This window comes from Schistocerca gregaria, chromosome 1 (genome assembly GCF_023897955.1).
Source record: "Schistocerca gregaria isolate iqSchGreg1 chromosome 1, iqSchGreg1.2, whole genome shotgun sequence".
In the NCBI taxonomy this organism is placed as follows: domain Eukaryota; kingdom Metazoa; phylum Arthropoda; class Insecta; order Orthoptera; family Acrididae; genus Schistocerca; species Schistocerca gregaria.
This window is the reverse complement of record NC_064920.1, coordinates 846455607-846472058: the sequence shown is the minus strand read 5'-3', so window position 1 is coordinate 846472058 and position 16452 is coordinate 846455607.

The following is a 16452-nucleotide window of genomic DNA, read 5'->3' as shown; positions in this document are numbered from 1 at the left end:
ACTAAATATCATTAGAAGAATAAAACAAAATATTGCTGTCTCACAGTAATAGCACTTTGATTAATAAGTGAAATAGCTAATTCAAGCTTACTTTGAATAAGGCTCAGGGTTCATTAAATAAAAACAATATCTCAAAGTTAATGCTTTAATACAGTTAATAAAGTTAATACAGTATCCCAAATACTTTCAGTTAAAAAGTATGTAAGTATGTAAGTAGCAGGTTTTAATTGGGCCTTACACCCTAAAAATGTTTAAGTATTTGAAAATAACTAATACAGTACTATAGTAATATAGTAATACAGTGTTAAACATTTCAAAACTGAAAATGTAACATTATGTATGTATTTAATTCACTGTTTTATAAAGATTTTTAACATTGCTCTAAATGCCATTATTAGGGCCTAGAGTGTCTTTAGAAAGGTGTAAATGTCAACTGTCTGATTGGATTACTGAATATGAACTCCTTGATGACTGGTCAGATATCAAATACATCCAAAACGTCTTGGTGGGCATGAAGAACAGCCAGGTTGTTCAATTGCTTCTGTCCCATTGTTGATCAGAGGTATGACTTCAGACGTCTAAGGGTGCTAAATGACCGTTCTGCTGCTGCTGTCGTGATTGGAACTACATGGAGAAGCTTTATGCACTTCACTATTTTGCATAACATTTCTCCAGCTGCAGGCTCTTGTGTAATGTACTTTCTTAAATCACACAGGTTTTTTAAGGCCAGTTGTTTTTTGTTAGCAAGATTGGCTAACAAATTCTAGTGTAAGCACAGTCTCTCAATGTCTAGGTCATTTTTGAAAAACTCAGTTGATTTTTCCAAATTTATTTCACCTCTGTTTTCTAAAAGCAAGCACTCTTGTTCAACTGCAATGACCTGTGTGAGTCCAGTTGAAGCAAGCTACTCAAGTGCACCATTTCACAAACTTCAATGTAAATAGCTTTGTAATATTCCTTTGGAGTTTTGAAAGTGTGCAGGGAGCTGGCTTCATTGTTTTCATACTTCTTTGGCATACTTCGATTCTGAGGAAGTGAAGGATAATCAACTTGTGAAGCTTTTTCTTTTAAACACAATTCTCAAAAGTGTTCAAAACTATCATGCCTTCCATTCAATATACAAATAAAGCCCTCATATTTTTTTCCAGATCAGCAACACTTAGACAAGGGCATTGAATTTTTCATTAACATCCTCAACCAGGTTCATTGCATGGCAATAAAGACATAAAAAGAAATAAGTCTTGAATTGTAACATTGACTCAAGTTAGCCTCTGTTTTCTCCTCTGCAGAAAATGTTTCAAAAATCTCTAGAAGTTCTTCAAAGTTTTTCAATATTCTCAAGATGCTAGAAGCTTGCATAGTCCATCAAGTTGGGGAAAGGAAATGTAGACCAGCTTTGTCATTGTTGCTCTCACAGCATATGCTTCTGAAAAGTCTCATCCTTTTGTTGGATTCCTTTACGGTGTTTATTAAGTCCTTGGCTAAAGCCATAATATCCTCATAGATGTAAGATGGCGGAGACTGTCTACAACTGCCAAGTCTAAACTGTGAGCAGTGCAGTGCACTTAACATGCTTTTGGTTGTATATCCGAAACTAACTTTTTTAGTCCTTTGAACTTACCGCTCAAACTCAAGGCACACTGTCCCCTTAAGTTATCCATCAGCAAATCAAGATGAGCAAAAACATCTTAAAATACTAAACAGAGTTTGTGATTCATTGTTGGAGGTCTTCTGAAAGCCAATAAAGTCTTCGTTTATGATTAAGGAATCATCGACAGAAACAATACGAAATGACACTTGTCCATGAATCAAAGAATCACTTGTTTCATCAACCATAATAGAAAAATGTCCAGTTTCCTTGATTGAAGATAATACCTTTCTCAACACAGACTTTCCTAGTCGATCAATGATCTCATTTTGAATATCGTGAGACATCAACCTGTACCCCGAACACCCTAACCAATAACCCGAACACTCTAACTAACAATTCTGTTAGTGGTAGAATTTAGTTTCAGAACACCTTCTTTATGTGTAAACATATTTTGATGAAGATGGAATTTTTCCAAAGCCTTTTTCCAGTTAGAAAACTCTACGGAAGTAAATGCATCTACTGTTTTGAAGAAAATTGTAAAAGATTTTTAGCATCTGCCTCTTTGCAGGTTTTGCAAAAAACTTTTTCGGTAGATACTTCATATTCTAGCCATGTATATTTGACCAATCAAGACTTCTGAAATGATCTTCCCTTACCAGATTGTACAGGTTTCAGCTGCAAATGGTTCTTGCCTGAAGACAACAAAGCAATTGACGACACAATAATAGTTGGAGGTTGACTTGCAGTATCATCAACTTCCAAGTGCACCTTTTTGGTAACAAATTTTCCATTCCAAACTTAATTCACAATACACTAAGAGACTAAAGTAAATGAATAAAATATAGTCACTAAACATCTGCAGTATGTACTGAATGAAACGACCCACACTGAATGACTGTGACAGCAGGGTGTCTTGAAGCGTCAAGGAAATGCAAGGTGAAGGGTTCCAGGCACTTCTGCTCTGGTCCTTTTGATGTTGCTGCAGCTGCAGTGCTGGCTCACCAGTGCCAGACTTTACCTGAAGGTTCACACACTGGGACAAATTCTGACTGTACCCACAGCACCATAACTCTATCATGACTCACACCACTCGTTCTCAGTTAACCTGCTTACTACCATAATAATTAGTTGTTTTAAATCATTACTGAATGCATTTTAAAAGGTAATTGTCATCAAACAAGGAAAATAAAAATTGAAACATAATTTTGTGATTTTACAGAGCATAATATAACTTATAATTTTCTCTGGAGCCCCCCCCCCCCCCCCCTCAGGCCCCATGAAGTTGGCACCTGTGGACCAGTCCATGGTTTTCCAGTCATCCAACCAATATGATCATGAGCCCAGGAGAGGTACTGTAGGCAATGTAATGCTGTTGGCAAAGGCACTCATGTCAGCTGTTCATCGCTTCCATGGACCATTTTTCCCCACACTGTCCTAATAGATAAATTTTTTGTTCACCCACATTGATTTCTGCTGTACCTAATGGCATACCAGTTCGATTTTACACAGACTATGTGTAGGAACTTGCCCTCCTTCTTGCAGCGGTGTACCATAAGTCTCTAGAAGAGCATAGCATTCCAAACGATTGGAAAAGGGCACAGGTCATCCCCATTTTCAAGAAGGGACATCGAACAGAGCTATAGACCTATATCTCTAACGTCAATCAGTTGTAGAATTTTGGAACATGTATTATGTTATAGTATAATCACTTTTCTGGAGACTAGAAATCTACTCTGTAGGAGTCAGCATGGGTTTCGATAAAGATGATTGTGGGAAACTCAGCTCGCGCTATTCGTCCGCGAGACTCAGAGGCCCATAGAAATGGGTTGCCAGGTAGTTGCCGTGTTTCTTGACTTCCACAAGGCGTTTTATACAGTTTCCCACAGTTGTTTAATGAACAAAGTAAGAGCATATGGACTACCAGATCAATTGTGTGATTGGATTGAAGAGTTCGTAGATAACAGAACATAGCATGTCATTCTCAATGGAGAGAAGTCTTCCGAAGTAAGAGTGATTTCAGGTGTGTCACAGTGGAGTGTCGTAGGACCGTTGTTATTCACGATATATATAAATGACCTTGTGGATAACATCGGCAGTTCACTGAGGCTTTTTGCGGATGATGCTGTAGTATATCGAGAGGTTTTAACAATGGAAAATTGTACTGAAATGCAGGAGGATCTGCAATGAATTGACACGTGGTACAGGGAATGGCAATTGAATCTCAATGTAGACAAGTGTAATGTGCTGCAAATACATAGAAAGAAACATCCTTTTTAGCTACAATATAGCAGGTCAGAAACTGAAAGCAGTTAATACCATAAATTATCTAGGAGTAGGCATTAGGAGTGATTTAAAATGGAATGACCATATAATAAAAATAATAATAAAATTAATCGTCAGTAAAGTAGATGCCAAACAGATTCATTTGAAGATTCCTAAAGAAATGCAGTCTGAAAACAAAGGAAGTATGTTACAGTATTCTTGTTCGCCCACTGCTTGAATACTGCTCACCAGTGTGGGATCCATACCAGATAGGGTTGATAGAAGAGAGAGAGAAGATCCAATGGAGAGCAGCACGCTTTGTTACAAGATCATTTAGTAATCGCGAAAGCATTATGGAAATGATAGATAAACTCCAGTGGAAGACTTTGCAAGAGAGATTCTCAGTACGGTATGGGCTATTGTTGAAGTTCACCGAGGAGTCAAGCAGTATATTGCTCCTTGCTACGTGTATCTTGCAGAGAGACCATGAGGATAAAATCAGAGAGATTAGAGCCCCCACAGAGGCATTCCACAAACAATATGAGACTGGAATAGAAAGGAGAACTGATAGAGGTACTCAAGGTACCCTCCAAAACACACCGTCAGGTGGCTTGCGGAGTATGGATGTAGATGTATTTCACACAGTGTTGCTTGTCTGTTAACAATGACAATTACACTCCTGGAAATGGAAAAAAGAACACATTGACACCGGTGTGTCAGACCCACCATACTTGCTCCGGACACTGCGAGAGGGCTGTACAAGCAATGATCACATGCACGACACAGCGGACACACCAGGAACCGTGGTGTTGGCCGTCGAATGGCGCTAGCTGCGCAGCATTTGTGCACCGCCGCCGTCAGTGTCAGCCAGTTTGCCGTGGCGTACGGAGCTCCATCGCAGTCTTTAACACTGGTAGAATGCCGCGACAGCGTGGACGTGAAGCGTATGTGCAGTTGAAGGACTTTGAGCGAGGGCGTATAGTGGGCATGCGGGAGGCCGGGTGGATGTACCGCAGAATTGCTCAACACGTGGGGCGTGAGGTCTCCACAGTACATCGATGTTGTCGCCAGTGGTCGGCGGAAGGTGCACGTGCCCGTCGACCTGGGACCGGACCGCAGCGACGCACGGATGCACGCCAAGACTGTAGGATCCTACGCAGTGCCGTAGGGGACCGCACCGCCACTTCCCAGCAAATTAGGGACACTGTTGCTCTTGGGGTATCGGCGAGGACCATTCGCAACCGTCTCCATGAAGCTGGGCTACGGTCCCGCACACCGTTAGGCTGTCTTCCGCTCACGCCCCAACATCGTGCAGCCCGCCACCAGTGGTGTCACGACAGGCATGAATGGAGGGACAAATGGAGACGTGTCGTCTTCAGCGATGAGAGTCGCTTCAGCCTTGGTGCCAATGATGGTCGTATGCGTGTTTGGCGCCGTGCAGGTGAGCGCCACAATCAGGACTGCATACGACCGAGGCACACAGGGCCAACACCCGGCATCATGGTGTGGGGAGCGATCTCCTACACTGGCCGTACACTTCTGGTGATCGTCGAGGGGACACTGAATAGTGCACGGGACATCCAAACCGTCATCGAACCCATCGTTCTACCATTCCTAGACCGGCAAGGGAACTTGCTGTTCCAACAGGACAATGCATGTCCACATGTATCCCGTGCCACCCAACGTGCTCTAGAAGGTGTAAGTCAACTACCCTGGCCAGCAAGATCTCCGGATCTGTCCCCCATTGAGCATGTTTGGGACTGGATGAAGCGTCGTCTCACGCGGTCTGCACGTCCAGCACAAACGCTGGTCCAACTGAGGCGCCAGGTGGAAATGGCATGGCAAGCCGTTCCACAGGACTACATCCAGCATCTCTACGATCATCTCCAAGGGAGAATAGCAGCGTGCATTGCTGCGAAAGGTGGATATACAATGTACTAGTGCCGACATTGTGCATGCTCTGTTGCCTGTGTCTATGTGCCTGTGGTTCTGTCAGTGTGATCATGTGATGTATCTGACCCCAGGAATGTGTCAATAAAGTTTCCCCTCCCTGGGACAATGAATTCACGGTGTTCTTATTTCAATTTCCAGGAGTGTATATGCAAGTACCACTGCTCTTGGTCATTAAATAAAGGCCGTCAGCCTCTGCATTGTCTGTGGTGAGAGGTAATGCCTGGAATTTGGTATTCTCAGCTCACTCTTGACAGTGTGGATCCTGGAATATTGAATTCTAGAACAATTTCCAAAATGAAATATCTCATCTGTCCAACTGCCTTTCCCCATTCAGAGTCAGTAATTCCTGTCATGTAGCCATAATCATGTGGGAAACCTTTTCAAGTATAAATGACAGCTTCTCCAAAGCACTGTCCTTTTATACCTTTTGTATGAGAAACTACAGCTATCTAAAAACAAAGATGATATGGCTTACCAAACGAAAGTGCTGGCATGTCGATAGACACACAAATAAACACAAACATACACACAAAATTCAAGCTTTTGCAACCAACGGTTGCTTCATCAGGAAAGAGGGAAGGAGAGGGAAAGACGAGAGGATGTGGGTTTTAAGGGAGAGGGTAAGGAGTCATTCCAATCCTGGGAGCGGAAAGACTTACCTTAGGGGGAAAAACGCGTGTGCACGCGCGTGCCCACACACACACACACACACACACACACACACAAGCAGACATTTGTTTACCTCTCCCTTAAAGCCCACATCCTCTCGTCTTTCCCTCTCCTTCCCTCTTTCCTCATGAAGCAACTGTTGGTTGCGAAAGTTTGAATTTTGTGTGTATGTTTGTGTTTGTTTGTGTGTCTATCGACATTCCAGCACTTTGGTTTGGTAAGTCATATCATCTTTGTCTTTAGATATATTTTTCCCATGTGGAATGTTTCCCTCTGTTATATTCAAACTACAGCTATCTGTATAGGTGCGTATCACTGTCCCATGACTTTTGACACTTCGGTGTAATGTGGGAAAAGGAGTAGTTGTTACATATATTTAGGCAGAATAAATGTTCAAGAACACTGAGACAATTAGATTTTGTAGTGATCAGCACACTGAAGTGTGTGCTTGTGAATCAATAACTGAAAAATAATTCCACTTTAAATGATAATGGTATATAGGTCCCTGGTGGAAAATTTTGAACTGTTTATGAAGAGTCTGGATTCCTTACCGTGATATCTCTCAAACAGCAGGCAAGCCATTAATAGTCTTTAGTGCCTTCACTCTAGGTTTTCTAAAAGATTTTGATAGGAAAAATGATCTGGAAACCTTTTTGGATCCTACAATTTGATCTCAGTCACTAATTTTCCAGCACAGGTGGATAAAGACACTGGGACCCTGATTAATATTCTTTTCTTTGGTGAAGCTCAAAGCAAGAAAATAACTGTTTACCCAGTAACAAATTTTCTCTCTTATTATGATGCAGAGTTATAATAAATAAGGAAGTACCTTACAGTATGGATATTCCTCAGTGGAAATCATTTAGAATAATTAGTGACTCCAGGACAAATGTTTTTAAGAATAGCTTACATGAGATGAGAGACTTACCACAGAACAAAATATCATCACTATTGAACTGAATAGAAGGGCTATAAATATATTTAATAATCATTTCTTAAATATAGTAGCGACTATAGGGACAAAGAGTTCAAGAGAAAAATCACAGCAGTATGTTGAAAAATCAGCTTTCACAAAATTCAGTCATATGAATGTATCACCAACTTCTCCTGAAATTAATAAAATTATATTTTCTCTCAGAAATAAAAACTCATCTGGTTTTGATGGTGTTTTGCATAGCGTACTGAAAATTTGTTCCCATACAATAAGTGTGGTAATATCTGAAATAGCCGGCCGCTTGGCCGAGTAGTTCTAGGCACTTCAGTCCGGAACCGCGCTGCTGCTATGGTCGCAGGTTCAAATCCTGCCCTGGGCATGGCTGTGTGTGATGTCCTTAGGTTAGTTAAGTTTAAGTAGTTCTAAGTCTATGGGACTGATGAACTCAGATGTTAAGTTCCGTAGTGCTTAGAGCCAATATCTGAAATGTACAAAGTATCACTAACACAAGACATTTTTACAGGGAGACTGGAACACACCATTGTCAAAACTCTCTTTAAGAAAGATGATAGGAGGGATGTCAATAACTATTGACCTGCTGACACCATTTTCCAAAAATTTAAGAAAGTGATGTATTTTAGAATAGTATCTCACCCAAGCATTGATAATATTCTCAGGAAATCACAATCTAGATTTCAAAAGTGTTTCTCTACTTAGAATACCATTTATATATTCGTTCACCAAAATTTTACAACCATTGAATAATGAAATACCTCCAACTCTTATTTTCTGCAATCTATCTCATGCATTTGACTGTCTGAATCACAGTTTTCACTTACATAAATTAACGTTTTATGGTGGTGATGGTTAGCCAATCAAGAATGCAAAAACTTATATTTAGTATCTCCACCAGTGTAGCCAGGGAACATTATGTACGTACATAATCTTCTGTCTAACAACAAGAAGTATAATTAGTTCTTTTTGCAGATGACACTAGTATTGTAATCAATCCAAGTACACATACAGAAACAGAAAAATGGTTAACAATGTTCTTAAAAGTAGCATTGATTGGTTTTCTGCAAATGGTCTTACCTTCAATTTAAAAAGACACAATGTATTCAGTTCTGCACATCTAGGGGTACTACACCAATGACAAGTGTAATACTTTGTGACAAAATAGTTAACAGGGTGGAAACTTCAAAATTCTTAGGTGTTCTTATTGGTGAGAATTTAAACTGGAAAAAACGCAGTTTGGAAATCCTAAAACAACTCAATTCAACAACATTTGCACTTAGAATCATAGCAAGTCTTGGGAGAGACAAATCAGTAAGCTGACATATTTTGCATATGGAATAATGTTCTGGGAAACTCATTTTTAAGAAAGAAAGTCTTCATTGGTCAAAAGTGCACTGTAAGAACAGTATGTGGTGCTCACCCATCATATTGTAGACATCTGTTTAAGGAGTTGGGTATTTGACTACTGCTTCACAGTATATTTATTCTCATATGAAGTTTGTTGTAAATAATCCACTGTAGTTCGAAAGAAACTATGATGTCACAATTACAATAGCAGAGTGAAAAATAAAATTCCTCACTTCACATTAATGTTCTCTTTAATACAAGAAGGGGTGTGCAGTGTTGCAACTAGAGAGAGAGAGAGAGAGAGAGAGAGAGAGAGAGAGAGAGAGAGAGAGAGAGAGAGAGAGAGAGACTTGTAAATGTTTGTCATGTAGCCACATTTAAAACTTAATTTGTGATATGATTGTAAAATGACTGGCTCCACATCATTATGATTTAACATGCAAAAATGATGTCTGGAAAATGCAACTAACTAACTTCTAGACTGAACTCGAGATTTTCACTAGCTCTTCATTTGTTAGTTAATTGGTAGTTTAGTTTCTTGCAGAATGGTTCTGTTTTAAATGGTACTTCAGAGAATTGAGTTGAGTAATATATTTTACGTGTTAATATGATTACATTTGGGTGCAACAGTTACAGCACTGGAGCCACATCTTAAACACGATAGTATACCTGTGTCTTCAGAATCTTTTATGGTGACATTACTGAATAAAATCTTCTCCATTTGAAAGTCATGTCAATTCCAATAAAATTCTTGACCTTTCAATAGCTAGCTCTGCCATCATCTGGAGTCACTCCTGATGATGATGGCGGAGCTGGCCATTGAAAGCTCGAGAATTTTGTTGGAATTGATGTGGCTTGAAAACAGAGAAGATTTTATTCATGATACTAACTGTTCATCCATGCCCGAGGCAGGATTCGAACCTGCAACCATAGCGGTTGCGCAGTTCCAGATTGAAGCACCTAGGGCCCAATTATGTACAAAATTTTTGATGTGAGTTAGGCTTCATCACCAGAGTTGGCAGTTTACAAACAAGCAATCCACAAGCAAGACAGCCCAGGGATGGTTGAAATACCATCCAAAGAAAATGATGACTCTGCTGCAAATCCAAAAACATTTAAACTGAAAGCTTATCTGTCATTGCACCTCTGAAGAATATCATGGGATGTAGAAGAACACAGCAATTTTCAGCCATTAGTTGCAGTTTGTTCTGTTGTGACACCAATTATTTAGGGTAATTGGGTGCTTACTTAATTTTGTAGGAATTTTAGTTGCATATGAATGGATAGTTGAAAAGAAGATGTTGTTCTTTAAGTTTCGTTCATTCCAAATCCCGGTATTCACCTTACAGTTAAGAGAAAACCTCTCTGTCAAAAAACCTCAGTGGGAATTGGTTGCTCGATGTTCTGGTTTGTAAATCTCAATATTATCTTAGTGGTCTTGATAATGTAATACTATGAACTTGGAATTTCGTTTATGTTGAGAATTTCTGTCTAATTCTATAGACGATGAACCACTTGAAAGTAATGTTTGTTGATCTACAAGTATATTTATAAAGAGTCAAAATACATTCACCTACAAAAATCGTCAAACTGGTTCAAAGCAAACAGCTTAACATGTAATGTGACAAAATTTATATTATGGAAATTCAGAAAAATAAAAATTATGCTAAGGTAGAAGGAGTAAAAATCACTGGGGACACATTAAGTGAAACTCCATGTGTGAAACTCCTAGTCATGCAAAATGATAACAAATTTAGAGAATTCACTTTTACTGTGATGACATAAAATTCACTCAGTGCTGTCGTAAGATATAATCTTTTGGGCCAATGCTCTAAGGTACCTATAGAGACATTGATCAGTATAAAAGGAGCAATATTACTTGCTTCAAAACTCATAGTACGATAGATACAAGTGAACTAAAATGTAGACCTTAAAATATATATAGACCACTTTTCTACCCTTTGAAGTGGGCGAAAGTAAAAGTAGGTTGAGGAAATATGCAGCAGAGATCAAAAAGCCTAGGAGTGTGAAAATGTTGAGAAGAAGAAAGTACTGCTCACATGAGAGGGCAAGCTATTGTTGTAGGACTTCCTTAAAATGGGTAGACCCATACTCATATATCAAAAAAGGAATCAAGTTTAAACTCAGACATGCTCTTACCACAGTTAGTAATGAGAGACTTTTTGAAATATTAATTATTAATCTAACAGATGTCAGTATTTACAAAGTAAAGAAAAATAATTCTTTCTGTGCATGGATCACCTATTCATAGTATAGACACCTTTTTTAAACAAATTAACTGAGGTCCCGCAGAAAGTTTCAGTGCCCAAAAACAAGATAATTTTATTTGAAGACATAGATATAAACACAAATATCATGGATGAAACCAGTAACAGTCTCATATATATTCTTCACAGTTTTGGCATGTCATTATTGGTCAACACTGCAGTAAGGACAACAAAAACATTGGCATCAGTGATCTGTGATGTTACAAATATAGACAGGGAATACTGTGTGCCATACATCAACACTGATCATTTCTGCCAATTGATACACCTAAAAGCTATGGTGGGTAAGTCAACCATCACAAGACTGCAAGTTTACAAAACTCCTCTTTCAGTTCTCAGTATTCAAGATTTTACAAGGGTAGTGGTAAACTAAAGCTGGGATGAAGAGTATACACAAAACAATGTAGATGCAAAATTCTCTCAGATATGCACAATATTTAACCTTGTGGCATCTTCAGTGTGGCGTTGAGATATTGGGTGGGGCACCACAGTTTATTCAGACAGGTTTCTTAGACACGCACAAAAAAAGGGAGGGCAGTAAGCTTGGCAAATAAGAGAGATCCTTGTAGAGAAATTTTCTGAACATGTAAAGTACTTACCATCTACTCTACGTATATTTTGCAGGCTTGTGAAACTAAACCCAACAGGTAATGTAATAAACAGTAATGCACATATGGGGAAACAGAAAAAAAGGCTGCAGATTTGTCTCCACACAGTAGCAACACTTTTTTACAACAAACTTCCATCTGCTCTCTCAAGAGAGCTAATTTAATCACCTTAAAGAATAAAAATCGTTTATTAATAGAGAAAAACCATTATTCAGTAGGAAATTCAACTGGTAACATCTCTTTGTGTAACAGTGAACGTAGCCATAAATTTGTTTCTGCAACCAGAAACCAATAATTCATAATCTTATCTCTTTATATCAATGTAAGGACTTGTGCTTCAAGTTTTAATGACTCTCTGTAAAACAGTGTAGTCATAAGTTTGATTTGCAACAAAAAATTGATAATTACTGACCTTCACTCTTTATATCAACATATGCATTTACATATGCTTGAACCAAAGCTTTGTATATGTGAACTGATCTATGTCAATGTCTGAAAACTGATTGTTGTATGGACAGCAAATAAATAAATTAATAAATAACATAATCAGAGCAAGGGAGAAGGTGACTTTTCAGTCAGAGGGAAAGTGCCTGTGATGAGAATATCTGTGGTTTAGACAGTCCACTCTGAAAAATAGGTGTGTATGCATTAGATTTTCTTTATATCTGGTGCCAATAATAAATTGCATATTACCTACACTAGCTGCCTTAGTTATCCCTCTATGAATATTCCTATCAGGGTGCATTACATTGGTGACTGTGCTGTGAGCATCAGCAGCTGATATCGTTATGGAGTGTACTTTGCCTCATCACACTGCCTCATTTTCATTCTGCTTCTATGAAATTTAGAAGGTAGGAGATGAGGTACTGGTGGAAGTAAAACTATGAAGATTGTCTGTGAGTGATGCTTGGGTAGCTCAGCTGGTAGAGTACTTGCCTGCAAACAGCAAAGGTCCTGAGTTCAAGTCTTGGTCTCTCATACAAATTTAATCTGCCAGGAAGTTTCATATCAGAGCACACTCCATTGCAGAGTGAAAATCTAATTCTGGAAACATCCTCCAGGCTGTGGTTAAGCCATGTCTCCACAATATCCTTCTTTCCAGGAGTACTAGTTCTGTAAGTTTCACGGAACAGCTTCTGTGAAGTTTGGAAGGTAGGAGAAGAAGTTCTGGCAGAAGGAGAGCTGTGAGGATGGCTCGTGAGTCGTGCTTGGATAGCCCAAATTATTTTCGCCCAACCTAGTTTCACGACGATGGCAGACTCAATGTATTGGATCACTCAACAAATCAATTCTTTCTCACTGACAGTGGTTCAGAAGTGAGCACCATCGTCTACATCTACATCCATACTCCACAAGCCACCTGACGGTGTGTGGCGGAGGGTACCCTGAGTACCTCTGTCGGTTCTCCCTTCTATTCCAGTCTCGTATTGTTCGTGGAAAGAAGGATTGTCGGTATGCTTCTGTGTGGGCTCTAATCTCTCTGATTTTATCCTCATGGTCTCTTCGCGAGATATATGTAGGAAGGAGCAATATACTGCTTGATTCTTCAGTGAAGGTATGTTCTCAAAACTTTAACAAAAGCCCGTACCGAGCTACTGAGCATGTCTCCTGCAGAGTCTTCCACTGGAGTTTATCTATCATCTCCGTAACGCTTTCGCGATTACTAAATGTTCCTGTAATGAAGCGCTCTGCTCTCTGTTGGATCTTCTCTATCTCTTCTATCAACCCTATCTGGTACGGATCCCACACTGCTGAGCAGTATTCAAGCAGTGTGGGAACAAGCGTACTGTAATCTACTTCCTTTGTTTTCGGATTGCATTTCCTTAGGATTCTTCCAATGAATCCCAGTCTGGCATCTGCTATACCGACGATCAACTTTATATGATCATTCCATCAGTCCATGGAGATCCACTGTCAGAGTGGACTATACCAGCCGTGTGACGTATTGCTGTAAATGAGTCTCCTATTGCGATTTATGGAACTGAAACTTGAACGTTGACCAGGTTCTGACCCATTTCTATGGCACATTCTGGTCACAGAATTCGGAGAACCTGTCTTGGGCACAGACTTTCTTCATCTCTCCTATCCCTCTCTGGATCTGACTGACACATGGGATCCTCACACACCACAGCACTGGTGTCATCAGTGCCTTGCCACAATACACACAGCAACCGTCAACAGATACCGACTTGCAGGCATCAAATCCTGTCGTTGCTTATAATAACTATCTGTGACTTCTTCACAACTGCCATGTGATGAGATCAGTGCTGACATGGTATAATGAAAACGTCAGATAGTCAGCCTTAGTGAGGAAAATCACAATTTGCATGCTAAAATATTTTGATCGCAGATAAGCTCAGTGCTGCACGTTCTTATTTGCAACACCTCACGTGCACAGTAACATCATTCCAGCATCAGTATCATGAATGAGACTGCAAGCCCTGAGACTTCAATAGCAGATGCACACATGTCACTGGGACAGACTCCATGCAACACCTGTCCCATCACCTATAGGGTCAATCAGTGAATTTTTCTCTCAGTGACTAGCACTTCCTATATGTGACCCCCTGCTCATCAGGACTCTTATGTGACATCGCAACAGAGTTCTGTCCGACACAGAACTGCAAATAAATTTAATATTTTGCCTGGTGTCCTTGTCCACCATTAAGTGCAACGACTGGCCCTATAACAGACTTCGTGCAGCCCTCTTAGCTGCAGACAAATGAGTGATGTAGTGTCGCGGAATAGTAAAGAGTTCGAAACGTGGAATATTGTCAAAGTTTCGTTGCCTACGCCAAGAGTCAGAGGCAGTAAGTTAACCAAGAGGTAAGAAAATTGCGCATGTATCGGAATGTGTCGTCACGCAGGGGCAATGGCATGGTTCCACACAACAGGCGAGAGAGAATTACTTAGCATGCGGCTTTTTGTTAGACGGGGACTTTCGTAGAGTGTAAGACAGAGGTATACCGTCACCTGTACTGCATTTCACAACTTCGCGTAAGTCTGCCGTTACAACACATGACTCTGTCGCAAGAAAACCTAAGGGGCGAGTACGACAGGTGAATCAGCAATATAAGCAGAACGAATGCGTTCATTACAAACGAGCATGACGTCAGGACGTTGCTCGTGCTTCCTTTAAATACGCCATTTTTGATAGCAACAAGGCACTCGCAGTTAGACTTGCAGTTAGATGTGTACTGGGTTGCTGCGTAGCACTCAGCTCGCTGATCGACATGTTAATCTTTATTAAGGAGATGTTGCAGCAAGGGTGGTTCATCAAGCAGCAGACGTGAGGGGACAGTACCAGCTCTGGTCCTCTCTGTTAACGCTGTCAATCTTCAACCCAGGATTAGCACACATTGCGGCAGACTCACTCGCCGACAATGCTGACCACATCAGTGAGCCATCGTCTTGATTGTGCGGGGCCTGGGCCCTGTGCATCCGCCGTCACAACCGGGTGAGCCGACGACACTGGGGGACTGCAGCCCGTTCCGCCCATCCACTACGGACGAGCCACCAGGAGGATCAGGGAAGAAGATGGGGTGGGATAGAGTACACTCTGCACTACGAGAACGCCTCTCGTGCTGACAGCGCCGGGACTCCAACCCGGAGCCTCCACGCGGAGCGGCTTGCTGTCCGCAGCCGAGCTGGCCGGATAGCCGGGCGCCACCAGCCAAGTGCGGCCGAAGTACGAAGTAAGGGCATTCCACGCTGCATCACAGCACGCGGCGCTGCGCTAGCAAGACTGGTCCGGCCCGGAGCTGGTGTCATCGCTACGAGTCAGCGAGGACTCGGGGAAGGTCGCTGATATCACCAAGCTCAGCCAGCCTGTGTTATGTGGGCCACATTGTACTCGGCAGAAATAAAGGTGTCCACAGTCATTTCCTAGCATCCTGAGAACTGGAGAGGTCACCGCTCGGCCTCCAGTCCACCGTAGACGACCGAGACCACCGGGGCGCCTACAGTGAGAGCTCGAATTGTCAGCCTTTAGAAGTTTCCCATCCATCTCATCACCAAAAAGGACGTCACATATCGATTATATACTGATTATCAGTTGCTCAGCACTTGGACAATCCCCAATAGCTACCTGATGCTGAACATTCAAGGCTTTACCAATGCCTTAGCAGGTGTTTCTGTGCCCATTGCTTTAGATTGTAGAAAAGTTTACTCGCAAATCCGTATGGACAACGAGGATATAATGAAGACAGTGGCCAACACTCCGTTTGTGCGTTAAGAATTTCTATTCACGCCCTACAAACTGAAAAATGTGGTCCAAACTTGGCAGCATTTCATAGACAATTCTTTCTTCAAGTTCCCTTTCTGATCTCATGTTTGGATGATGTTTTAGTTTTTTCCCCTTTCCAATGAGGAACATCTGACAATCATTTTTGATACACTGAAACATCTCAGCACCATAATCAATGACGACAAATGCCAACTGCCAACTGCCTTTCCTTTAGCAATGATGGCATCCAACTTACTATGCAGTGCAGGTAACTCATTTGCCAGCAGCTGCAGCCTTAGAACTACTATGAGTTGTGCAGCATCTAGGCATGGTGACCTTATATCAATGACACTTCACACCATGTGGCTGCCATTCAGGCTATGTTGACGAATTCGTTGGCAGGAAAACAAGCATGTGGCAAAAGAAATCTTGCACAGACGTCACAAATGCAACAATCGTTTGATCAGGTTGAAGACAGCATATGTCATGCTACAATGTTTGCACACCTACATCTACATCTACATCTACATCTACATGGATACTCTGCAAATCACATTTAA